Below are 26933 nucleotides of genomic sequence, written 5' to 3' on the forward strand. Positions count from 1 at the left end.
TATATGATAACAAAGAAAGGTTTGGTGTGTGAAAATGTGGGTAGTATAAAGAAAGGCTGTACTTAGTCTTCTCTTAAAATTAATCTCACTGAATGCATCATGTATAAAAAAAAATAGAAAGATGCTACCAAATCTAAACGTGTCTAGTATGTGATAAAATAAAATCTACTTACAGTCTATTCTTTTTCTAGGTTAGAAACCTGATTTTGCAGGCCAGTATCACATTTTAGCAGATAAAAGTACTCTTTGCCAAGTTGAAGGGCCTGAATTCCATTCCTGGAACCCACATCATGTAAGGCAAGATACAATCCCTGCAAGGTGTCCTGTGACCTTCATACACACGTCTAGGCGAACTTGTGCAGCCTCCCACCACCCAGTTTTGTAAACTAAAATCTGAGTAAAGAGTCTTTGTTTAAGGACACATTTTAACCATTTGTTGGGTCATTTACAATTTTTTTTCTGTTAATTTTATTACAAAAACAGTTGGGACTGTGGAAGGAGGTGGTCCTTGGTTCTGTTTCCTTGTTTGTCATTTGGAGAACACTAACAAGCCAACTTTTTAAGTGTTTTTAATAAATAAGAAATTTAGCCGGGCAGTGGTGGTGCATGCCTTTAATCCCAGCACTTGGGAGGCAGAGGCAGGCGGATTTCTGAGTTCGAGGCCAGCCTTGTCTACAGAGTGAGTTCCAGGACAGCCAGGGCTACACAGAGAAACCCTGTCTTGAAAAACAAAAACAAAAGCAAAAAATAAATTTGTATGACTATAACCTGAAGTGATTGTACATTCTTAACATATGTTTCTATTTTTAAACTTACAAAACAAACATCCAATGTAGAAACTACTATTTCACCTGCTATTTTCTAAGAGACAACCAAGGTATAGAGAGTTTGACATATTAGAAAAAAATCAAAACCTGTATAAATATTGTAGCTAAGCCCATCTTGGCAATCAAGACCTTGTGGCTACATTACTAACTCTTCATTCAACTTTGGAAATTGATGGGGAAAATGCTTTATAAAAAAAACTGCTGTGAAGATCGATATGAATCATTATTTCTCGCCTTCAGAACAAAATGCTTCTAAGATGAACGTTTTTCAGAATGAAATGTTTTCAGTTGATTCCACTGTTTCTAGTCCCCATGCTTGCACGCTGCTGGTGGCTGATCTCTCTTCAGTTCTAGATATTTTGATTTAGGAAATTATGACTATGGTTGTGTACTAAATTTCTCCTTAGACACATACATTGTTTGCTGGTGGAGCTTTATTTAGTTTGTTTGCTTTTAGCTTCATTACTTTAGAACACAATCCAGCACCAGGGATGCCTGACTCACAAAATTTAGGAGGGAGATAATATTCAAATTAAGTCAAGTTCCAGTTAAATCTCTAAGATACTTAAAAAAAAATAAAAAGGGCTTTGGGTGGCTTGACCATAGAACTGTGTTTAACATGTATCAATCTCTGATTTTAGTTTCCAACCCCAGAACCAATTAACAAACACGACCCATAGATGTATTTGAAAGAATTAAATATTTAGGTTCCTTCCTGAGATTACGTCTTTGTTCTAGCCTAAGATTTATATTCCTACCTGAAATTACTTCTTTATTCTAGCCTAATGTCAGATTCCTGCCTAAAGCCCACTTTCTTGTCCTTGGCCAATGTCATACTCCTGCCAAGCACCCATTTCCTTGTCCTTGGCCCATGTCAGATTCTTGCCAAGCAGCTCCAAAGGCTCTCCTCCTCTCCCCATTTTTTTATTTCATTAACAAGACTGAGCCTGTCTTAGGTCATTCTGACAAGAATTCCTTCCTTACCTATCATGAAATATGCATTATCAAAAGCAATGCATTTCTGTCTTAGGTTAGTAAGACTCTGTGCAGAATCTTATCTGTCCTTGGCTTACCAGCCTGTTAAATTAATAACTCTGTCTGGAGGTCCATTTTCAGGTGCAAGCCAGGCACTTGGCTGCCAACATGTTGATGTTGTTGAAGAAAAACTTTAACACAATGGGCAGGAACAATAGTATTCCCAGGACAAAAAGGGCTAGCATGATCAAGCTATATATGCTTTTCTTTTTTTTTTTTTTTTTTTTTTTTTTTTTTTTTTTTTTTTTTTTTTTTTTTTTTAAGCTTGACCAAAATAGAAACACTGATCTCAGGCCATGGGTAATTTTATCTGCAATATCTACCACATCAATGCTCAGCAGAGCAGCATTCTTGAAATTCATAAGCTCCCTATGTATCATTAAAACATCCTGAGAGGTCTCAGGCAGGAACCTAAATATTAGGCTAGAACAAAGAAGTAATTTCAGACAGAAATCTAAATTTTAGGCTAGAACAAGGAAGTAGGCTTCAGACATGAAAATGACCTTGGGCTAGGACAGGGAAGTAGGCTCAGATACTTTAGTCATCCTGATAAGCCCTTAGAAACAGTGATTATGGAGTGTTCACATAATTGGGTTTAATGCCTTGCTTTTTCTTTGACTATTTGTTTTTATTGTATTGCTTGTTCCTTGACTATTTGCATCTATTGTATTGCTAGACCCTCAACCTAGAACTGACCTTAATACATGCATGTAATCAAAATGGTATAAAAGCATAAAACCGGAAGGGGGAATGGGATAGGGGGTTCTAGGGAGGGGAAATGGGGAAAGGGGATGATATCTGTATTGTAAATAAATAAAATATTCAATACAAAATAAAGAAAAAAGAGAAAGAATTAAATACCTCAGATTTATAAAACCATGCCCTGCCTGAACATTTTCTGTACTGGAGTTATTATTAATTTAATTTATCAAAACCAAGCCAAACCATGTTGTAGGTTTCTTGCTGTTGTTGATTTGACAACCCTCAAAGATGTACATCTCACATTGTTTTGATATCCTAATCCTAAATCTGTTTTTGTTTCAGCTTGCCAGTCTTTGCTACTGAAATCTTGAGCTGATCACCTCTGTGATTTGAAACCCCAAACCTTCTAATTCAGATATTGATAAGAAGTGTCTCAATCCTCTCATTCGCATTTATCACCCTCCTCACCATTATCCCCTCTTCAGTTAACAAGTTTTACATTCTATCTTATTTCAATAGTCAAGATCCAACATTTAAATAGTATTGTACATATTTAATAGTATTTTATGTAACTAATCATATACAACAAAATTGCATAACTTTAGCTTCAGTCGTACCGTACATTTCACACCCAGGCAATGAGATGTAGTTAAGTTATTTTTCTTTCAAAGCAACATCAAAGATCTTCACTATTAGAAGATAAATGCTCAAAGGGTGAGGAACAAGGTTTATTTGATGCTGAAATAATTTTTACTCTTATCTTCAAAGTGTTGCAATGCTTAATGGGCATTCTATTAGAGTTTACCCCCTTTTTTCTCACTTAATGATAATTTATGTCTTTAAGATGTTTTCGCCATTATTTTCATATCTCAGATAGGAACCAGAACAAATTAAATGATTATTAAATAGTAGTATATCCTGCATAATGCCTGAGTAGTAAGGGTGAAAGGAGAAACGCTGAAGGAAAACATAATGTCGACATCAAAGGATCCATAGCTTCTTGGCAGAAAGAAGTCTGTCCATGTACAAATCAATAAGCTGGGCAGAGAAAATAACTTTTTAAAAATTGTACCAATTATTCTAGAATGTATAAAAACTCTACCAGGTGGCACCTTGCTTCTTATTTGATTTGACATATTTTAAGAGTACTTGATGAATTTTTAGATAACTCAAGCCAATACAGGTTTAGTGAGGAATGTTATTATAGTCTTGTTGATTCTTCGTTTGCAGTTGCTACACGTGGAGCCTCCTCATAGTCTTAAACAGACCAGGAAGAAGCCAGAGATGAAACCAAGCAAACAATAAAGATAACAGAGAAAGCTGATCCAAAATGCTGTCTTGGTTCCCAATTGGAGAGTCCCAGTAGAGGAAAAAGAAAGCCTTCTTTAGCAAATAATGTATTTTACATAAATTTATTTATGTGTGCTAAAATTAAAATTTTAACATCACACTAAAGACAAATCTACATTATCATTTTTTGTTTTTATATCAAAGTATATATTTGAACAAATTCACTAAGGAGCACAAAATGAACTATTTCAGTGTTTGAAGATTTACTTATTTATTTATTATTTATTATTTATTCATTTGTAAGCCTGGGGATTAAATCTAGGACCTCACACATGCTAGACAAGTGCTGTACCACTGAGCTACATTCTCAGCCCTGGAGACTTACTTTCTAAATGGAGAAATGTCACAGACTTTATGTCAGATGTCTTTTTTCCTGACAGTCATGGAGCTCACGGGACACTGGCTATGTCATTTGGCTGTCAGCCCATGTGGTTTAAATTTTTGATGGAAAATAACTACAAATCCAGATAAGCACAGCTTTCCACATGATACTTTATGACTTACATTCTCATTAGAACTCTCTTCCAATAATCTTACAAAAGCTTGCTGAAATTGCATGTTCAGAGTGAATGCTAACTCATATGTTCACAAAAACTGAAAACTGGCAGACTCTCAACAATCTATCTTCATAATCAGGTGTATGGATGCATAAAAAGTAAATAGATTCCTAAAATAGGCCATCACTCATTCCTGTAGACTTGTAGGTAACTAGGAAAAAAATATGTTGTAATTTCATTTTCATTTGCTTCAAATACTTAAAATTTTCTCCTGAAGATTCTCCTTAAAACCCGAGTATTAGGGATGTCTTAACATTTCCGATTTTTTAAAAAATCTTTTTGTTGTCACCCTTTGTGATTTAAGTTTATTGAGGTAAGCAAGAAGATTTTGAATAATAATTCTTTAATAGTATTTTGAGATTTCTTGGCACAGAATACAGCCTGTTTTGGCAAGATTATCTGCCCCCTGCCCTGTATGTGTGTGTGTGTGTGTGTGTGTGTGTGTGTGTGTGTGTGTGTGTAACTGTGTGTGTAAAGTACGTTTTTTGTTCTTGTTGGAAATTATCTATGAAGGTGCTGTTGACCTTGCTGCCAAGCTGCCATGCCACCTGCAGAACATTCTGGGAAAGTTTCCACATTGTGTTGTGGAACCTCCCTGTGAGTGAATTCAGCTGGATGCCCCACTTGCCAAATAAACACTGTAAGAGCCAGAATAAGAAAAGCACACCAGGGGGAGGGAGATCTTTCTTCAGGTGCAGGCTCCCTTTGTTGCTGAAGCTTGCTTGAAGAGGCTTTACCAGATTAAGTTCCATCATGGCGCACATCTCCATGGAGTGGATTTGAAGCTAATAGGTAGCAGGTGACTAGTGCTCCCAAAACAGGATCATTTGCGGAACTCCTGTTAATATTTATTACAATACGGCTTATTTTTATCACACTGTAAACTAGTAGACAAAATTAGGAATTCAAACTCCTTGAAATAATCTTCATGCCAAGTGGAATTGTGGCATTTTCTTATGATTCTTGCTTACTATTTGTCAACAAAATAAAACTATCCCACAAATAAATGAATTTATCATTAGATGGTGCTATCTTCCCATGTCATTTAATATTTTCCCAATAGCTAATATTTTATTTTAATAATTGGCTTTATAAGTTTATGTAAAGGCAACTTGGAATTAAGAGATTTACAAATTACCTAAAATTTAAGCAAGATTTGGCAAACTAGGTGCAGTTTTAGCAGAGCAGCAACAAAACAAAGCAAACCCTTAGAAAAATGTGGAGCTTGTGTGTGATTAACATGAATCTGTAAACGTGTGTCTTGGCTGCACCACTATACCAGGTGAGTTTGTTGCTATTGCTGTGGACACTGGGCATCTTTCTCAACATTTAAACCTGTTCATCTTGATATGGCTCAAGCCATCAGAATTTGAACAATCTCAAGGCTGAAGTATGAGAATCTGACCCATAGTAAGGTTCCCTAGAGCCGCTACTACATTCTGAATCATCTTTCCATTTTCCATTTCTGAAGTTAAAAAAAAAAAGAAAAAACAAAACAAAAAAAAACCCTTGAATTCTTCCATATGCTGCATATCATACCAAAAAGAGACAAAGTTAAAGTTAAAAATAATCTACTAGGATATAATTGCATTCATACATTCATGCAAAATTATACTGTGTCAACATGTAGTCTACCAAAGCAGTCTGTAGTGGATATAAAGTGATAAACATTTACAAAAGGTACAGACCAGACAGTGTTCAAATGAACTAGACTCAACAACAAGTACCTACAACCTGTTTAGGGTCCAGGACATACACATGTATCTTCCATGGCTCCAATATTAATCTATTGATATCTGACATACAGTGATCTACAAGGGATCTCAGTAGCACCACATAGTTTCAATAACCTTAATTATCTCTGTAAGTTACTTTCTAAGAATTATAAACAAGCCTACAAAGTAAACCCTTGCTGGTCCCGAGGAGGACTACTTCCCTTAACTCTGGACTAGTTTGTGCTTTTTTATTCTCTATTATGAGCTAATACTCTTTCTGCATTGTGAGCAAATACTGTCTTGGCTATAAAAGTGACAGGCAACATTAAACCTCTCTTGGTTTCTAAAATTTCTCTATATTGGATCACATTAAATTACAAAAAAAGGTATAAGAGCAGAGGAGATCCACTTTCCAAAAAGGGCAGAAATGGAATTCTGAAACTATTGCACTGCATGGCAAAATTTGAGGACTGTAGTAACCACAGGATGCTGACTTAAATTTGCATATTAGTCACTGACAAATTCAGACTTCATTTTTCAGATTTTAAATGTCAAGATGTGAAGGGCAGGTATAACATATTTCAGATATGTTCTAAGAATAACCATTTATTTTAATATTTTCTATCCAGAGTGTTTTCTTTTTAGACCCATAGCCAACCATTTTCAATTCTGATTCCTCTTCTTCTTCCTTTTTCTTCCCTTCCCTACTCTATGCTCTCTTTTGACTCCTGAAGACCATTTCAGAACAATTCATCCCTAAAGCCACACAAATAATATGGTAGTGTTATTGGAGAGAGTGCTAAGAGAGGAGAGGATGGGTGACATAACCCAGAGGACATCTATCCTACACCAGGCTTGATGCTAGTGTCAAGCATTGAACCAACTGGAGATAAGGGATGTGCTGAGAGGTCAGATGACAGGGAAAGGAGGCATCACTACAGAACACAAGGATGTGGGGAGTCTAAGCTCAAGGATAAGGAAGTAAACAATGAAGTTATGATGGCTTGGTGTAGAGGAGGGATGGCCCATAGATTTATAACATATAGCATCCATGGTCTTATCTGTGTAAAGTGTTAAGTTTGGTGGTGAATGGCTTTCTGCTATTTGGGTACCTGAAGCTTCAGAGTCCAGGCAGTGGGAAGTGGAAGGCATGGATCAGGTACAGGCAGGCTTGGAGTTGAGGTGATGGCCTAGTGTTTAAAGTCAGAGTTTGAGAAGCATACTTTACGTGGTTGAGGCAGCTGAATGACAGGTTGTGAATGTCAAAGTTGATCCTGGTTCATTCGAAGTTAAAAATATAAATGGTCTTAAAAGTCAAATTTGTTTCCTAAGATGAAGCACTGGTTCTCTGTGGTCATGATATGAATTTATGCCATTTGTCATGTTAACAATTGTTCCTAATACAGTTATGTATTTTTAGCTGTCATAACAGGATATGCCTGTGAGAAAACAAGGAGAGAATGCTCCTGGGATAGCCCCCTAGCCCCTTTTATGTCAAAAGAAACACGGGCCAGAGTTTTCTGCCATTGTGGCCTGGATCAGTCTTATCAGGAGTAGAAGTTCTGGGGTCACAGGGATTTCTTCCTATTTTTCTTTCCTGGTAATTGAGGCACCATTGCCTTTTGGACACACTAGACTTGAGAGGACTTCTTATTTCACTCTTGACTCATCCTTGAATGAAAAAACCCTGGTATGATTTTGAGTTTGAAAACCTCTACATTTTGTGTACTTCTACATACACCTCAAATTAAAAATTTCAAATGCAAAATAAAGGTGTCAAGACTGAGTTTCATCTCATACTACGATATTGATAACGCTTACTGCTGTATTAAATTTTGAAGAAGACTCAAGTTCCTGATGAGAACCCATGGCTCACTAGAAACAATTCTGGCTTCATTTAGAATGATGATGGTGACGATGACATGACAATGGCGATGATGATGACGATGATTGTACCAGGTAGCTTTTGTCAATAGCACAAAGCTTCGGTCATCTGGGAAGAAGTAACCTCAACTAAGGAAAATGTTTTTATCAACTTGACCTATAGGCAAGTCTGTGGGAGCATTTAAAAAAAATTAATGATGGGTGACAATCCAGTTCATGTGGGTGTTGCTACTCATGGTCAGGTGGTCTTCCATTGTATACAAACCATGTTGAGCAAGCAATAAGGAACACCTCGTTAAACAATATTTCTTCTTGGTTCTGCTTTGGTTCCTGCCTCAAGTTCCTATCCTGATTCCCCTTCATTACAGACTGATAACTGCAGGATAAACAAACCTTTGCCTTTTTTCTTCATGTGTTGCCTTTTGTTGTCATAATTGTTGCACTATAAAGCAAGGATGATGCTAATAGTAAGGGGGAGAGAGGGGGAGAGAGAATGGAGGGAGGAGGGAATGAGAAAGAAAATGAGAGAGAGGGAAAGGGAGAGAGTGGGAGGGAGGGGGAAGAGAGAGAGAGAGAGAGAGAGAGAGAGAGAGAGAGAGAGAGAGAGAGAGAGAGCTTGGAGCAAAACTATTGGCTTATCGAAAATCATCTCATTTCTAGAATCACAAGAAATGAAGTGTAAGCCATCTTTCCCAGGATAGCCTGTTTTTCTTTTTCTCCAGCTCTGGTCCACTTGTCTTGGCGACTACTGGTCCTACACCATGGTCCCTTCTTTGTCTTCCTGGAGCTGACTAAATGAAATTATATTCCTTATTATGACCTATCAGCCATTCTGACCGTGACCCTCCCTCTTGTACTTGAGAGTCAAGAACTGGGCACGATGTTCAAAATTTTTTCATCTTCGCAAATTTGGCTTTAAAGTTAGCAATTTAGTATTTCCATGCATTAAAACTACTTTTTGCATTTTAAAATCAAATATCTAAAAATTCCTGAAGGAAAGGTTACAGAAATGGTGCATATTAGGTAAGTATGTATGCTGTATCTATGTGAGCTTGTATGTACTAGAGTGTAGATAGGGTCTCCTCCTGTAGCCCAGGTCAGCATGGAAGCTTAGCTCTTTCTGTAACCTGTTGAGTGATAGAATTTCAGATATGCATTACTTCACCAGGATCATTAAGTGGGCTTCCTAAGACCAAACATCTTAGTGTTGAAATATTTACCATCTTCAACATGCATAACTTTTCATTAAAATCTGAAGCTCCTGTGTATAGTGAACTGTATATGTTCCTGTACGTAGTCATTTAATTTTAGAAGGCCTGTTTTCTTGTCAGATAAGGATAGGTTTGGATTTGGTGGTCTCTGTAAAAATTTGGTTTTGCTGGAATTTAAAAAGCAGTATGTTTTGAACATTTGAAAAGTAGAATTTAGATATTATGCGAAAACTTTTCAGATGTTTAGTGCCAACATTACCGTGACACATTTTCTTGACAGTTCCTCTGCTATTCCATGAGATGGTGCTATGTTACTATGTGATAAGTTCCTATTCACCATTCTCACAGCCTGTTACAGAGTAATGATGGGCTGTAACTATTATTTCAAAAACTATTACAGCAAATACACACACACACACACACACACACACTATAAAAAACAATTAGTGATAAAAATTACTATTTAAATTAAAAGTTGAAATTTTTTACTATGTACCAGATAACAAGCATATTAAGATTTGTGGAGCATGCTAGTCTACACTGAGAACTACCACTCCAACTTAACATAAGCTTTCAAGCGTGACTGATATATGACTAATTTAGTTATATAATACATTTATAGGGAAAACATGTCTTTCTAACTGCATGCAATAGTCCTATTAGCTCATAAATGCTCCATGCTATTGATAACTGACTATATAATCATTAATATCAGCTATATCTGTTAGTGGTCATAGGTCAATCAGAAGAGAAATACAGGATTAACCAGAGTTCAATCATAAAAATAGGAATTATTCATTTCAAGCAGATAGTGATTTGATATAGGATTGTGTTTTTAACAGTGTCTGGGAAGGTTAAATAAATGAAAACGGTGACGGAGAAGGCAGTTGTATGTGTGGAGACTCAGAGGGGGTGGGTCTCATGTTTGTTGCCCTGTGTGGTAGATCAGAGGCAGACAATGATGGACACCTCTCAGAGACACAAAACAGCTGCCAATATCATAGCTGTTCTATAGAATTTGAGGTTGCGATTTGCCTAGGGATGCAATGCCATTGTGACAGTAATACTGAGTGACAATTCAAGGTGTTTGCTGCATAACTCATACCTGCTGAATCTCAATTCCGGAATCCCAGTGATTTCTACCAATACCTTATTTGTACAGGAGTTCAAGAAGGTAGATGGTAAGGAAATTAGGGATGTGGTTCACAGGGTTGTGGCCATAATAATAAACAGTGTAATGTACAAGAGAGTTAAACAGGGCTGAGTTGTGCAAACAATTCCCAGCTCACATTGTGTGGGATGTTTGTAAATGTCCACCAAATGCAGGCTTTTAACAGCAGAATGTTGTTGTCATTTTATAAGATAATTTTATGAAATATTTATTTTTATCCATCCATTTCTGCTATGTATGCTTGTTCATCAACTGGTGGAACTGTGTAGAAGCTGTGGGATGTGGGCTTGGCTGGAGGAGGTAGGTTACAGGAGAGGGCTTTTGAAAGTGTAACCCACATATAATTTTTACTCAAACTCTAACCTTCTAGGCCTGCATCATGTGAAGAGTTTCTGCCATATTCTCTGGCTGCCATGACCTTTGCCTAACATTTCCTGTTCTAATGGGTATGCCTTTCAAACTGTGAGCCCAAATAAATCCTCCCTTCTTTAACATAGTTTTGCCAGATATTTTGTCAGTGCAACAAGAATATAGTATGTGTAATGGCTGCTGGGTGGTGCTATAGTGCCATTGTAAATGGTGAGGACTGCAGTGAACTATTATTTAAAAATCGCAATATAAAAAGCAGAAGGACCTGGAGTTTCATATTGTGTAAAACCAGCAAATGAGAGAATTCCTCAAAGCAGAAAGTGGTCATGGAGGAGTTAGTGGTTGTGTAAAGACCAGTCAAGTGGAAAGGTTATCACTAAGTTAGAGGAGGGGGCTGTTCACCAACAGTGACTCACTCCCCTTTTATGAACCAGTTTTGTCCACCATTTTACTTGTCCCTATTCAATCATGTCTGTACATAAAGTTTCTACTGAGATAGCTTTAAAGTGCTATGAGTTGGCAGGTAGCATCTTTGCCATGGTTACTAAGAATTCACAGAGAATAAAAGGATAGAAACCCTCTATTGCTAAGTCTGATCGAGTCACCAACTGCTTGATGTTCATCTCTCCCATTCTATCTTCACACACAACTTCGGCAAAAGTGTTACTAAATTGTTCTCACAATGTTGGAAAATGAAAAAATAGTAATACAAATCCTACCCACTTGATTTTTTTTTTTTTAATTTACTACTGAATAAATAGAAGTGAGAGGACCAAAAAGGTCTGACCTGGATCCTATTCGTGAATTTTCCATTTTCAGGAGCCAACACTGGAGGAAAAGCTAATGTTAACATAAATGATAAAATATTGTACAATTGTAAAAATGTTTCTTACATCTTTGATATGACTATTTGATGTTTCTCCTAAGTTATACTGGAATTCTTTGTCATTAAAAGTAATCTATACACGTTATAGCTCTTTGAAATCTGAACTCATATCATGCATCATAACAGTACTTGAAAAGACAAAATTAGGAAATAAAACATTGCATGTGTTACCATAGTCCACTGTGATGTAATTCTTTGCCACACCTTCCATATACTAATTTTTCTCTTTAAATGCTAACACTAACAAAATCCATGAGAGATGTGGTTCCTTTATAAGTTTTTCAGAGGTAGTGATAGATTAATGCCAAGTATTTAGCTCTAGAGCCATCCATTTAAGCACAACACTTTGCAATCCATTTAAACATGATGCATTCATTAGCTTTGTTGGATCCAAACATTCTCAGCATTATGCAAGTGAGAGTTTATTTTCCCCTGTGGATGTTTGTGTTTGTTTGTTGATTTTTCACTTTTTTCCCTGGTAAATCTGAAACAAATACTGTAGAGCATAAGGCAGACATTTGGAAAGGTGAGATTTATGCTGAGACTATAGAGTTGTAAGCTGTTTATAGGTCTGCGTGACAGAATGGGTGATCACGATCGATCATTGTAGACAATAGGTTGTTGTCACATTATCATACGCAGAGCCAGGCTTTCTGTGTTGAAAAATCTCTTTTTCTTCAGAAAACAGCATTAGAATAACCTCTTATCTGAAGTAAATGATGGTTGGAATGGCACACTGCTCCATCATTAAATTGTAGGCAGTCATAGCATCTGCCATTTATTTCTCAGTGACTAGATAGGCTAGCAACAATGAGATCTGTATGTATATATGCATACATATTCTACTTCAAATCTCATTTCTTTTGTTTGTACACATAACAAAAACATAAACGTTACTAAGATTATCTATTTTAGGTACTATGACTTGAAGTGTTAAAATGTCACTATCTGTGAAGGATGACCACATTAATGCATAATCAGATGGTTAAGGTTTTCTTCAGAAGAAGTAGATTCTATTTATTTTGAGCCTGTAGGTTGGTTGGAAACTTATACACAATCTTTCCCTTTTAGAGATAAAAATAATGTTGTTGAAAGCAGATGTAAATATCAATCTTTATTTACTCTTCAATAGATTTTTCAAGTTTTGCTATGGCTTCCTGTTGATAAAGTTTCCTTCCCATCTCTCATTGTAGAGCTGGTTTTGTGTGACTCAGATTTGGTGGATGGGATGATAGTAGCTCTGATTTGTGTACTAAAGAGTGCTTGTGTGGCACGTTTGTTCTTTTGCATCTCCATCACTGCTGAGGGAAAACAACTCTACGTAGGCCAGGGATCTCAGAAGACTGAGATAGCAAATATCAGCAGATTACTGAAAGAGCTTAAGTTAGGTGGAGTAGAAATGCTTTCTTTATAAACCCTGAGCTAGCTGTACTGCTGGTTGATACTATTGTGAGGATAGCTGATGGATATACAGATCTGTAAATAATATGTTGGCATATACTTGTTTAAATGAACACATAATGAAATAATTATTCCTTCATTCTTTGTTAGGCATAATAACTGTTTGGCTAAACTTCAGAATTAGTTTGAATTATAAGTGATTTTCAAATGAACTCGTATGGGCCTAAATTGGTCCATGCATTTTTACTTCTTAGAGTTTTTTCTTTCCCTTGACGGATTCCTCACTTAACTATATTTTTTTCTACGAAACAATCTAAAGGTAATTCTTAGTGTACAGTCTTTGAATTTGACAAATAATACACTTAGTAGAATTCAAAAGAAGGGTATTCCACTGTTTGAATGACTCATTTGGAAATTTCTTATTTTGTTGCTGATTATTTTCCAAAATTAGTTTTGAATAACCATTTCTAGTTAGTTCCAAGATAATCAAACTAATTTTCCAAGCAGATTTATTCTCAGAACATATTTTAATTATATTATGATAATGTAAATCTGTGGTAAGAATAAGTGTACTTTAAGTTCTTTAGTCCTAAAAGTGAACAATTTAGTGGATTATCTCATAATTCAAAGTAGAAGAGGACATTGACTGACTCGCCAATGCCAAATGGCCAACCCCAAGAACATTATGTACAAGCAACATTATGTAGTCTAAGTATGATGCTCTTATGCATTGAGGATATGTAGATAGATAGATAGATAGATAGATAGATAGATAGATAGACAGATAGATAGATACATAGATACATAGATAGATACATAGATAGATACATAGATACATAGATACATAAATACATAGATAGATACATATATATAATATTAAAAGGCCACAGATTTCAAATAAAGCAATGAAAAGTATATGGGAAGGTTTAGAGGTGGAAAAGATGAAAATAATATAATTATATTATAATCTCAAAAATAAAAGAAATAGTTTTAAAAATTAAATAAAAACTAAAACTAGAGATCAAAATGTATCTTAGCAAACTCAAGAATTATTTTAGCATATGTAGTTTACTAACATAATTGATGTTTAAACACACACACATGCACACACACGTGTGCACGCATGCACACACACATTATGCACACACACACACACACACACACTCCAAATTCCACAGAAATGTTGGAAGTATTACAGCATTGAAGAGCTGTTCCTATGATCGTGATTTTGGACCACACAAGCTGAGGCCTAAATTCTTTTTGAAAACATATATAGCTTTTTGTTTATAAGTGTCTCATCCTATACGATCAAGGCTTAAAATTTTTCCTGATCTTTAAGGTTCTTCCACATCACTGGGTCCCTACAAACCTTCTAATTTCCACAGTTCATTCATTGTCTTAAAACAGCTCAGAAGTTAACAAAGCAACTGATACTAAGATGAATGGGTGACAGAGAGCATCAAAACTGCTGTAATTAGGTTGTTCTGGAAATACTGATGCTACTTGTAGACCTGAATCTGACTGCTTCACTCTTCATGCCTTCTGCACTGTCTTTTCTTCTCATCCATGACACCAGCTCTGAGATGCACGTAGGTGCTTTGCTGTTCTGCTTCCTTTACTGTTGCTGCTCCATTGTTTGGCATCTGTTTTTATTTTTGCTCTTCCATTATACAGTGAATGATTTCAGAACAGAAGTATTAGGCTTGGAACCTCACTGATCTTCTGAGTGTATCGATAGAATAAGAACAGAAGTACAGTTTCTTTTGTAATAATGAGGAGACAAAATCTGGTTAAAAGTCCCTGGTCAGTCATGACTGTCTGTCGTAACAATAAAGTATTAGTAATAGTTTGCTTGAAACTAAGTTGTTATCAAAATTTTAGAAATTGAGTTTTTATTTTAGCAAATGAATTCTCTTATATATTGAAAAGCTTTCAGCTCTTCCTGGCATATTTATAGGTGTGGTATTTCTTCCATTTACTAAATATGGACTTTCATCAATGACCTACTTTGAATGTACCAAAATTTTGTTTTCTTTAAAATAATTTCTAAAGCCACAATAATGTGTGTCACTTTTTTACTTTTGGCTTGTGAGTGTTTTATTGAGTATGTTTCATAGGATAATTGCTCTTCAAGTTTCTTTGTTGAATCTTTGTATGCTCTGGATATCAGGGTGACAATGGTCTCATAAAATGAATTTGACAATGTTTCTTCTATTACTGTTTTGTGGAATAATTTGAAAAGTATAGGCATGAGATATTCTTTGGAAGTCTGATAGAATTCTGCACCAAAACTGGCCCTGAGCTTTTTTGTTGTAGTTGTTGAGAGACTTTTAATGACTTCTTCTGCTTTTTATGGGAATTATATGTATATTTAAATGATCTGATCTTCATTTATCTTTAGTAAGTGGATTCTATCAAGAAAATTGTCCATTGTGTTTAGATTTTTCAATTTGTGAAGTACAAGTTTTTGAAGTAAGCCCTAAGGATTCATTGCATTTCCTGGGTGTCTGTTCCCCATTCTGTTTATGATTTTGTTTGATGGTTTCTCTTTTTTATTTTGTATAAAAGTTTATCTATCTTGTTGGTTTTCTCAAAGAACCAATATTTTGTTTCACTGATTCTTTGTATACTTCTATTTGTTTTTATTTTATTTATTTTATCTCTCAATTTGATTCTTTCTTGACATCTATCCCTCTTGAATGTATTTGCTTCTTTTTGTTCTAGAGCTTTCAGGAGTGCTGTTAAGTCCCTATTATAAGATCTCTCTAATTTCTTTATGAAGGTACTTAATGCTATGAACTTTACTCAGCAACATTATTCTTGTGCCACATAAGTTTGTGTATGTTATGGATTCATTTTCATTGAATTACAGAAAGTTTAATTTTTTGTTGTTGTTGTTTTTTGCCTTATTCAGTGGTGATTCAGTAGAAAGTTGATCAGTTTTCATGAGGTTGTAGGCTTTTTGTTGTTTCTTTTGTTGTTAAAATCCAGCTTTAATCCCTGGCGGTCTGACAGGGTCTCGGGGGTTATTTCAATTTTATTATATCTGTTGTGAGTTGCTTTGTGATTGAGTATGTGGTACCTCTTGGAAAAAGTTCCATGATGTGCTGAGAAAAAAAAAAAATATATATATATATATATTTGTGTTTGGGCAAAATGTTCTGTAGATATCTGTTATTTCCTTTGATTGATAATAGCTGTTAGCTTCATTATTTATCTGTTTAGTTTTTGTCAGAATGACCTGTTTGTTAGTGAGAGTGCAGGACTGAAGTCTTTCATGATTAATGTGTGTGTGATTGAAGCTTTAATAATGTTTGTTTGTTTGTTTGTTTGTTTGTTCTGTTCTGTTCTGTTTTGTTTTACAAATGTAGATACCCATGTGTTTGGGGTCTAGATGACAACTTGAGATGTCATCTAGGTGGATTTTTCCTTTGATGAGTGTTCAGTGTCCTTCCCATCTCTTTTGATAAGTTTTGGTTAGAAATTATTTTCTTAAATACTAGAAGCTAGTTACACCAGCTTGCTTCTTGGGTTCATTTGCTTGAGACATCTTTTTCCAACCCTTTAGACCATCTTTGATGTTGAGATGTGTTTCATGTATGTAGTAGAAGATAAAACCTATATTCACATCCATTCTTTTAGGTTATGTCTTTTTATTGGCTAATTAAGTATATTAATATTGAGAGTATTTTTCACCAATGACTCTTAATCTGTTAATTCCTGTTATTTTGTGTTAGTGATAGTGGTAGTGGTGGTTTTGTGTGTGTGTGTGTGTGTGTGTGTGTGTGTGTGTGTGTTTCCCTTCCTTTAGTTTTGCTGGTGTGTGATTATTTATTTTCTGTGTTTTTATTGGTCTGGGCTGGCATCTCTTGTCTCATAGAATCTGTAAAACATCTATTCAGGACCTTCTGGCTTTTAGTGTATAAATTGATAAGTTGGGTATAATTCTAATAGATCTGCCTTTATATGTTACTTGGCTTTTTTCCTTTATAACATTTAATATCTTTGTTCTTTATGTTTAATGTTTTGATTATTATGTCTTCAGAGGATATTCTTTTCTGGTTCAATCTATTTGGATCTGTAAGCTTTTTGTATGTTAATAAGTATATTCTTCTTAATGTTAAACATTTTTCTTATATAATTTTGTTAAAAACATTCTCTGGGTATTTTGGTATTCTCTTCTTTTATTTCCATTATCTTATGTTTGGTCTTTTACATAGTGTCCTAGATTTCCTGGCTGTTCTTTGTTAGGAATTTTATTTAGATTTAACAGTTTCTTTGACTGATAGATCAATTTCTTCAATCAAGATGTCTATTGATCTCTTCAGTGCCTGAGATTTTTTTTCTTCCATCTCTTGTATTCTGTTGGTAATATTTGAGTCTGTACTTCCTGTTTGCTTACCTAGGTTTTTCATCTCCAGGATTCCTTCAGATTTTGTTTTCTTTATTGCCTCTATTTCCATTTTCAGACTTTTAACTATTTTATCTATTTTCTTCATTTGTTTTTTTCTTGACTTCCTTTAAGAGATTTATTTACTTACTCCAATTGTTTGTGTTTGCCTGAATTTCCTGAAGGGATTTATTCTTTTCTCTTTTAAGGACTTTTATCATCATAAAGTTGGTTTTAAGGTCATTTTCTTATGCTTCTGCTTCGTTGGAATGTTTAGGGATTTCTGTAGTAAGTTAGTGATGTTCTGGCATCTGGGTTTGGGATGAATGTAAGTCTATTTACAAATTTCAGAGTTTGTCTTTATTGGATGGGTGTTTTATTTCTGGGTTTCTGCTTCATCTTTGTTTTTCTGGTCTTTATGGGTTTTATTACCTGTGACCAGTTGTCTTGTCTAGCAGGACATTAAACAGGGGTTTGGGGAGGTTCCCTGAAAGAGAGCGGGGAGCGGGGGGGGGGGGGGAAAGGGACAGGCAAAGACACAAAGAATGGTGATCTCTCTATAGGCTGATTAAATCACAATTTTTACTTTTTTTACATAGAGTTTATATACACAAAAAGGCAGGATATGGGGGAAGGGGATGATGCAGGAGCGTAGGTGTTCAGGGGGAGTACAAGATATCTTCCAGAACAGAGTATCAGCTGGGTGAAGCTTCAGGGGACAGGTCACTCTGACTCTGCCTATGATTTACTTGTCCCTATCTAAGTTGGTACTATCTGCCAAGGTTACTTATCTACAAGGTCTATGACTAAGACTTGGCAACTTTCTACCAAAGCTGCTTGTTAAGGTTACCTATCTACAAGGTCTATGACTGAGACCTGGTAACTTTCTACCAAAGCTACTTGTTTACAATATCTTATAGCTATCTGTTTCAGTGTTTTTCCACAGAGACCCGAGACTTTGTGTTAGCAGGCTGATTTAGGCCTATGGCTGATTTTAGACCTTCAGTGTATAAGCAAAGCTCCCACTGACAGCCAGTGTCACCTCTGGTACAGCAGGAAGTCTTTTTAGGAGTTGGGGCTGGACTTCTGTCAGTTATCATGGTCTTTGCTCAAACAGAAGGTCTTTGTTGTTTTGACTGGTATGGCCTACACTTGAACAGTGGATATCTACCAGAGGTAGGGGTAGGGACATAATGTTGAGGGTAAGTGTTAGAATAGAAGAAATGTCTAATGGGTGGGTCTTTGGTATCTAAACTAGAGGCATAAGTGGGTTCCTAGGGCAGGTAGAACTTTTAACTACCAGATATTATCTTTAGAATTTATCATCTGATGGCTTGAAAGTGACTCTTGAAGAATGATCTATTCTCATTATTTGGTTATCTTTTATAGGTTTCTCTTCTCTCTCTACTCCATAGTGGCCCTGATCATACTCCTTACCTAATTCCTCTTCTTTTAATATGAACCACCTTCCAAATGCTACTATCACTTCAGCAATCTCTAATCACCCTTCTATGAAATAAGGGATTCAAAGCTAAAACCTCATTGATTTTTGTTTTAATTTAATAAAATTAATTATTTAAATTCTACCGAGAAATTTGTATCAACATACATATATACACTTGATACCTACTAGCTTTTTTATTGTTTTAGGAATTAGCTATTTAAAAAAAAAAAAAGCAATAACAACTCTCTAAGGATTTATTACTCTCCTCTCCTCAACAAAGCTGCAGAGATGTTTTGTAGAATGCAAGAAACCCATTTACTTCTATGTACAGTCTATTTCCAAGCCAATTAGTCTTTAAGCATCTCTTATGAGTATGCCTATGGTTACCTCTGTGTAAAATGAGGGAAAAATGATGTCATCACTCTCAAAGTATAAAGAGTTCTCTGCAGAATGTCTTGATGGTTGTACGCCATCAAGGAGAAGGAAAATCCCAGAGTGTGAGTTCTGAGGGCAGGTTGGTATCTTATCAGTTCTAACAGGTGTGGCCTGCACTAGTGGGGTCCAAGCATGGTAGCAGGGGCAGGTAGTGGGTATGCCCAAGTCAGTATTGAATACTTTGTTTTAAATGCAGGGGTAAGGCATGTAATTTTTCCAGATTACATTAAGTTGTTGAGTTACTATTTCCCACCTTGGTTTCTCTTAAGATATCAGGAGGTTTGAAAGGAAAATACACACTTATATTGCAGGAATCTGGAATAATCTGAACCTTTAGAAGATCTGCCAGGGTAAACAAGAAGACATCAGATCTATGTGAAAGAGCAGTGTGAAGACTAATGGAGGATGGAGTGCTGTGTGCAAATCTTCCCAATTCAGATTGTACTACAACCTGAACATAGTCCTATAAAATACCCACATTATAATTCAAAAGGGTGAAAATCATACAGCTATCTGCCATCATCCTAATTTCAGTAATGCCTGTGCCAGACAAGTGTCCATGTGTGAGTTGATCCTGAGGAACCTAGGAATTGATGTGGCTTCCTTGCCTTTCTTGTCCACAAAACCCCCAAGACAGTCCCTTGTGTTTTTTGTTTGTTTGTTTGTTTGTTTTTGTTTTTAAAAGCACTGGATGCTGTGTTTAACATATGCTAAGGGTACATATTTGACAGGCCCATTCAGAGATTATTCTGTGTAACTGAATTTGTTATTCAATATCAGTGGATATGAATCAGAAGTTTTCAGCCTCATGGTCAAAACTTGGAGCTCCGTAAATAAATTCTTATTGCTTGTAAGGAATAATAAATATTTTATTCAACAAAGGACCATTCATATGCTCCAGACTTCTTGAGCTCTCAGGAAGATGAAAGGTTCAAAGAACTCTAAACAAGAAAAATAGGATATAGATACAAAGTAGCGAAGCATCGTTGCTAGTGTTTATTGAACAAGAAGCATTCTCTTCCACAGTTGCAGTCTTTCTCTTTTAAGTTTATCCTTAACACAATTCAAACTTGACAAACCTGAAGGGTTTCTGCTGAGATCAATGTATTATCTTTCTGATATGACCAAGGAGGAACTAAATGTTTAAGCTCAAGAAACTCTCTCTTAACCACAGTATAAAAACTGAACTTTTTGTTTGGTTGTTATTTTGCAACAAACATATAATAACATTTTTATTGAAGAATTAATTATAGGATATTAAAGCAAATAAATTATGTCTGTGTGACACAAACACTCTGGGTATTCTGGCAATGTAGAGGCACTGAAAGTTGATGGCAAATAAAAAAGATGCTGTGGGAATCCTACAGTGATGGACAATCCTACCCTTCTTCCTCTAACAAGTGTTAATTGTTATTAAGAACTGTGTTTTGGTTGGTGAAGTTCCATTCATTGCATTTCTGTCCTGGGTGCCATAACTTATGCAAAAACTATCTGTAGTATCCCAGACAGTCATGGTGTTCCTGCAGTTTGTATAAGATAGCAGAAGAAATCAATTATTGTATGTGTCATCTCATAAGAATACATACCTATTTTTCTCAAATAGTTAAGAGCATTAATACTAATTTTGAATTATCATTTCTAAATTTTGTGTATTTTATTGGTTGATCTTTGATTATTTTCTAACTGGAAAAATGCTTAGTAATGGTATATAGCTATATTAAGATTAAGCTAAGTTTTTTATATTATGATACACTACTTAGATATTAAACTATCATCTAATTGCTTCCTAAAAAGAGAAACAAAAAATCTATTTAAATATGTCCAACCACAAAAGAAAGTTTTAAAAAATCATGAAACTGTCAATAATTTTAAATTCACATCTTGTTTTTAATATCAAACTTTATCATATTTATAATAGTTCTTGAGATATATGTTCTTTTCCTTTCGTCGTCTTAGTGGAAATCTTATTTTTCTTATCAGTCACAAGGTTTGTGCATGAACCATCAGTAATGCAAAGAAAGTTGGTAAAAAACATAAATATACTTAATATAAATATTGTTTGGTACCAGAAACAAGAAGGCTGAAGAACCAGAAGCTCTTGAGCTTCATGCGGTCTGTGAGTTGTATCTTGGGTTTTCCAAGCTTTTGAACTAATATCCACTTATCAGTGAGTATACACCATGTATGTTCTTCTGTGACTAGGTTACCTTACTCAGGATGATATTTTCTAGTTCTATCCATTTGCCTGTGAATTTCATGAAGTCATTGTTTTTAATAGCTCAGTAGTATTCCATTGTGTAAATGTACCACATTTTCTGTATCCTTTCTTCTGTTGAGGAACATCTGAGTTGTTTTCAGCTTCTGGCTATTATAAATAAGGCTGCTATGAACATAGTGGATCATGTGTCCTTGTTATATGTTGGAGCATCTTCTGGGTATATGCCCAAAAGTGGTATGGCTGAGTCCTCAGGTAGTACTATGTCTAATTTTCTGAGGAACTACCAGACTGATTTCCAGAGTAGTTATTCCAGCTTACAAAACAGAAATACAAGAAAGCCTACACACTCATGGATATTGAATAACTCTCTATTCAATGATCTCTGGGTCAGGGAAGAAATAAAGAAGGGAATTACAGACTTTCTAGAATTCAATGAAAATGAAGGTACAACATACCCATATTTATGGCAGACAATGAAAACAGTGCTAAGAGAAATTTTCATAGCACTAAGTGCCTCCATAAAGAAATTTAAAAGTTTTCCTACCAACAATTTAAAAGTATATCTGAAAGCTCTATAAAAAAATAAAGAAGCAAGCATACTAAAGAGGAGTAGAAGGTAGGAAATAATAAAAATCAGGGCTAAAATCCAAAGAAAACAAAGAATCAATGAAACCAAGAACAATTTTTTTTTTTTTGAGAAAAACCAACAAGATAGAAAACTAACCAAAAGTAAGAGCAACAGTATCCAAATAAATAAAATCAGAAAAGGAAAGGGAGATATAACAACAGACATTGTGGAAATTCAAAGAATCATTAGGTTCTACCTCAAAAACCTGTGGAAAAAAATCCTAATGAAATAGACGATTTTCTAGACAGTCACCACTTACCAAAGTTAAATAATTTTCACATAAATGATTTAAACAGCCCTATAACCCCTAAGTGTCCCATCCAGCAGGGCATTGAAGAGGTTCCAGGGAGATCACTTGAAAGAGAATGGGGGAAAGATGTGAACACAAAGAATGACGATTTGTCTATAGTCTGATCAAATTGTAGTTTTTACTTTTTCATGCAGGGGTTATAAAGATATTAAGGCATGATGTGGGGAAAGATGTGGGGAAGGGGATGATGCAGGAGCATAGGTATTCTCAGGGGGAGTACAGATATCTTTCAGAACAGGGTATTGGCTGGGTGAAGGTTCAGGGAACAGGTCACTGACTCTGTATATGAATCACTTGTCCTTATCTAAGTTGGTACTATCCACCAAGGCTACCTATCCACAACGTCTATGACTATTTACACTGGTAAATTTCCACCAAGGCTACTTGTTTACAAGATCTTATAGCCATCCATTCAGTGTTTTTCCACAGAGACCAAGAATTTGTATTAGCAGGCTGCCTTAGGCCTATGGCTGATTTTAGGCCTTCAGTGTATAAGCAAGGCTGCCCCTGACACCTAAGGATATAGAAACAGACAAAAAAAAAACAAACAAAAAAAAAAAAACAAAAAAAAAAAACCAAAAAAAAACAAAAAACAACCCAGGGCCAGATGGTTTTGGTGCAGAATTCTACCAGACTTTTATAGAAGAGCCAATTTTAATACTTCTCAAACTATTCCACAAAAACAGAAACAGAAGGAACACTGCCAAACTTATTCTGTAATGTCATATTCACCCTGATACATAAACCACACTAAGAATCAACAAAGAGAACTTCTGATCAATTTCTCTTATAAACATTGTTACAAAAATACTCAATAAAACTTTTAAATCGAATCCATAAACACATCAAAACTGTCATCCACCATGATCAAATAGGCTTCATCTCAGGGACACAGGAATGGTTAAATATATAAGAATCCATCAACATAATCCACCATATAAAGAAGTGAAAAACAAAATGCATAATCATCTCTTTAAATGCTGAAAAAGGCTTTGACAAAATCCACATTTTTTATTTTTTTCATGTTAAAAGCATTAGAGAAATCAGGGATCTCTCCTACAAACCTACTTATAGCAAGCTAATAGACAACATCAAACTAAATGGAAAGATCCTTAAAGAAATTCCACTAAAATCGGGGACAAGACAAGGCTGCCCACTTTCTTCCTATATATTCAGTATAGTACTTGAAGTTCTAGCCAGACCAACAAGACAACTAAAAGAGACCAAGGGGATGCAAATATAAAAGGAAGAAGTCAAAATATAACTATTTGTGGATGATATGATAATATACTTAAGTCATCCCAAAAATTCTAACAGAGAACTCCTACAGCTAATAAACAACTTCAGCCAAGTGTCTGAATCCAAAAATAACCCAACAAAATCAGTAGCCCTTCATTATTCAAATGATAAAAGGGCTGAGATAGAAATTAGAGAAATAACATCCTTTATAACTTCCAAAAGTAATATAAAATATCTTGGTGTAACTCTAACCAAGTAAGGGAAAGACCTATATTATAAAAACTTCAATTCACTGAAGAAAGAAATTGAAGAAAATATCAGAAAATGGAAAGACCTCCCATGTTCATAGATTTGTAGGATTAATATAGTAAAAATGGCCATCTTTATGGTCTCAAGCTATAAAACAGAGCAATAGTAATAAAAACTGGTTAGTATTGGTATAGGAACAGACCTGTTGATCAATGAAATCAAATCAAAGACCCTGAAATAAACGTACACACCTATGGACACGTGATTTATAACAAAGAAGGAAAAATCATACAACGGAAAATAGAAAGAATCTTCAACAAATGGTGTCATTCTAACTGCATGTCTAAAAATGAAAATAGATCCATAACTTTCACCCTGTGCAAACCTCAAGTCCAAGTGGATCAAAGACCTCAAAAACAAACAAAAACAAACTAACAAACAAAAAAAACCACCAAAAAACCCCCAGAAACACTAAATCTAATAGAACAAAAAGTGGGTACTAGCCCTGAACTCCTTGGTACAGGAGACAATTTTCTGAACAGAACACCAGTGGCTCAGGTTCTAAGATTAACAATTGATAAATGAGACCTCAAAGAATTACAAAGTTTCTGTAAGGCAAAGGACACTGCCAATAGGCCAAAATAGCAGGCTATAGTTTGGGAAAGTATCCTCATCAACCCTACATCTGACAGAGTGCTAATATCCAAAATTTACAAAGAACTCAGGAAGTTAGACTCCAACAACCCAAACAACCTAATTTAAAACCTGGGTTAAAGAATTAAACAGAGGATTCTCAACAGAGGAATCTCAAATGGCTGAGAAGCACCTAAAGAAATGTTCAAATTCCTTAGTCATCAGGAAAATACAAATATGAGATTCCATCTTACACTGGTCAGAAAAGCTAAGATCGAAAACACAAACCATACCACATGCTGGCAAGGATGTAGAGCAAGAGGAACACTCCTCCATTGCTGGTGAAATTGCAAACGTGTACAACCACTTTGAAAATCAATTTGGCAGTTTCCCAGAAAACTGGGAAGAGTTCTACCTCATGCTCCAGCTATACTACTCCTGGGTATATACCCAAAAGACACTCCATTATCCCAAAACACACTTGCTCAGCCATATTTACAACAGCTTTATTTGTAATAGCCAGAAACTAGAAATAACCTATATGTTCCTCAAGTGAAGAATGGATAAAGAAAATGTGTCACATCTACACAATGGAATACTATTCAACTATTAAAAATGAAGACATCATGAATTTTTTGGGTAAATAGATGGATCTTAAGAATATTATCCTGAGTAAGGTAACCCAGTCCCAAAAAGACATGAATCATCTGTACTCGCTTATAAATGTACATCAGGTATGAAATATAGAATACCTATTCTATACTCCAAAGACCCAAAGAAGCTAAACAAGAATCAAGGCCCAAGCAAAGAAGTTTGATTATTACTGAGAAGGGGGGATAAAAGTCATAGGACTCAGATAGAGGGAGAGAACTGGGTGAGAGAGGGTAAAAAGAGAGGGCTGGAAGATTCAGGGTCAGGTGTGGAGAGGGACATGAGAGTTGGCATGAGGGCCATGATAATGAATGGAAATCTGCAGTTCATAGTGGTGGAAAGGTGGGAAGGGGAATTTCAAGGACATGACAGAGAGAGACTAGAATATGGGAGGCTCCCAAGAATAAATGGGGGTGACCTTAGTGATGACTTACTGCATTGGGGATATAGAACATGAAGAGGCCACTTCCTATAGCCAGGCAGGAACCCCTATGGAATGGTAGGGACACCAACAAACCCACAAAACTTTCAACCCAAAGTTTATCCATGTCTACAAGAAATGCAGAGACAGGGAATGAGCAGAGACTTAGGGAATGGCCAAACAATAGCTTACCCTATTTGAGACCCATCCTATGGTCATGTACCAATCTCTGACACTATTAATGATACTCTATTATATTTGCAGACACTGGTCTAGTTAACATGGTTATCTTCTGAGAAGCTTCACCCAGCAGCTGACTCATACAGATGCAGAGACCCACAGCAAACCATGGATGGAGCTTGGGGACTCTTATGGAAGAGTTAGGGTAAGGATTTCAGGCCCTGAAGGAGATAGGAACTCCACAGGAAGGCCAACAGAGACAGCTAACCTGGACACTTGGGGCCCTTGGAATCTGAACCACCAACAAAAGAGCTTACATGGGCTAGACCTAGCCCTCCAACTCTCCACCCCCACACAAATATAGCAGATGTGCAGCTTGGTCTTCATGTGAGTCCTATAGAACTGTAGTGGAGTCTATCTCAAAAGCTGTTGCCTGTGTTTGTGGAAAATATTCTTCTAGCTGGGCTGCCTTGTCTGGCCTCAGTGGGAGAGCATATGCCTAGTGCCACAGAGACTGGATGTGCCAGGCTAGAGGAATATCCAGGAAGGCTCCATCGACTCAGAGAAAAAGGGGAGCAGGGATGCAAAGGAAAGATAGTAGGAGGAGACGAGCTGGAGGAGGGACAGTAAGTGGGATGTAAAGTTAATAAATAAAAATAAAATAAATAAAATATATCCCAAACATATAAGCATATGGTAATATAACCATCCAATATGAATATGGTATTGAATTTATTAAAAGAAATTGAGAAATCTAGAAAACAGTGGATATTTTAACACTGTTTAACTCAAGACAATTTATACATACTATATTCTCTGATTATAACATGAATTCTAATAGTATAATTCCATGTATTTAGAAATGATAGTCACAGATCTATGGAATCCAAATGAAATTGTAAATTTATTTAAATTGTTTATTAACTTTCCCTCAGATCCTGTCATGTTCAACCTCTCTAAAATCCCCACAGAAGCACTGTTGTGTGTTTAGTATGATCACTCCATTGCAGAAAAGGAACATGAAATA

The sequence above is a fragment of the Arvicanthis niloticus genome, chromosome 3 (assembly GCF_011762505.2).
Source record: "Arvicanthis niloticus isolate mArvNil1 chromosome 3, mArvNil1.pat.X, whole genome shotgun sequence".
NCBI lineage: Eukaryota > Metazoa > Chordata > Mammalia > Rodentia > Muridae > Arvicanthis > Arvicanthis niloticus.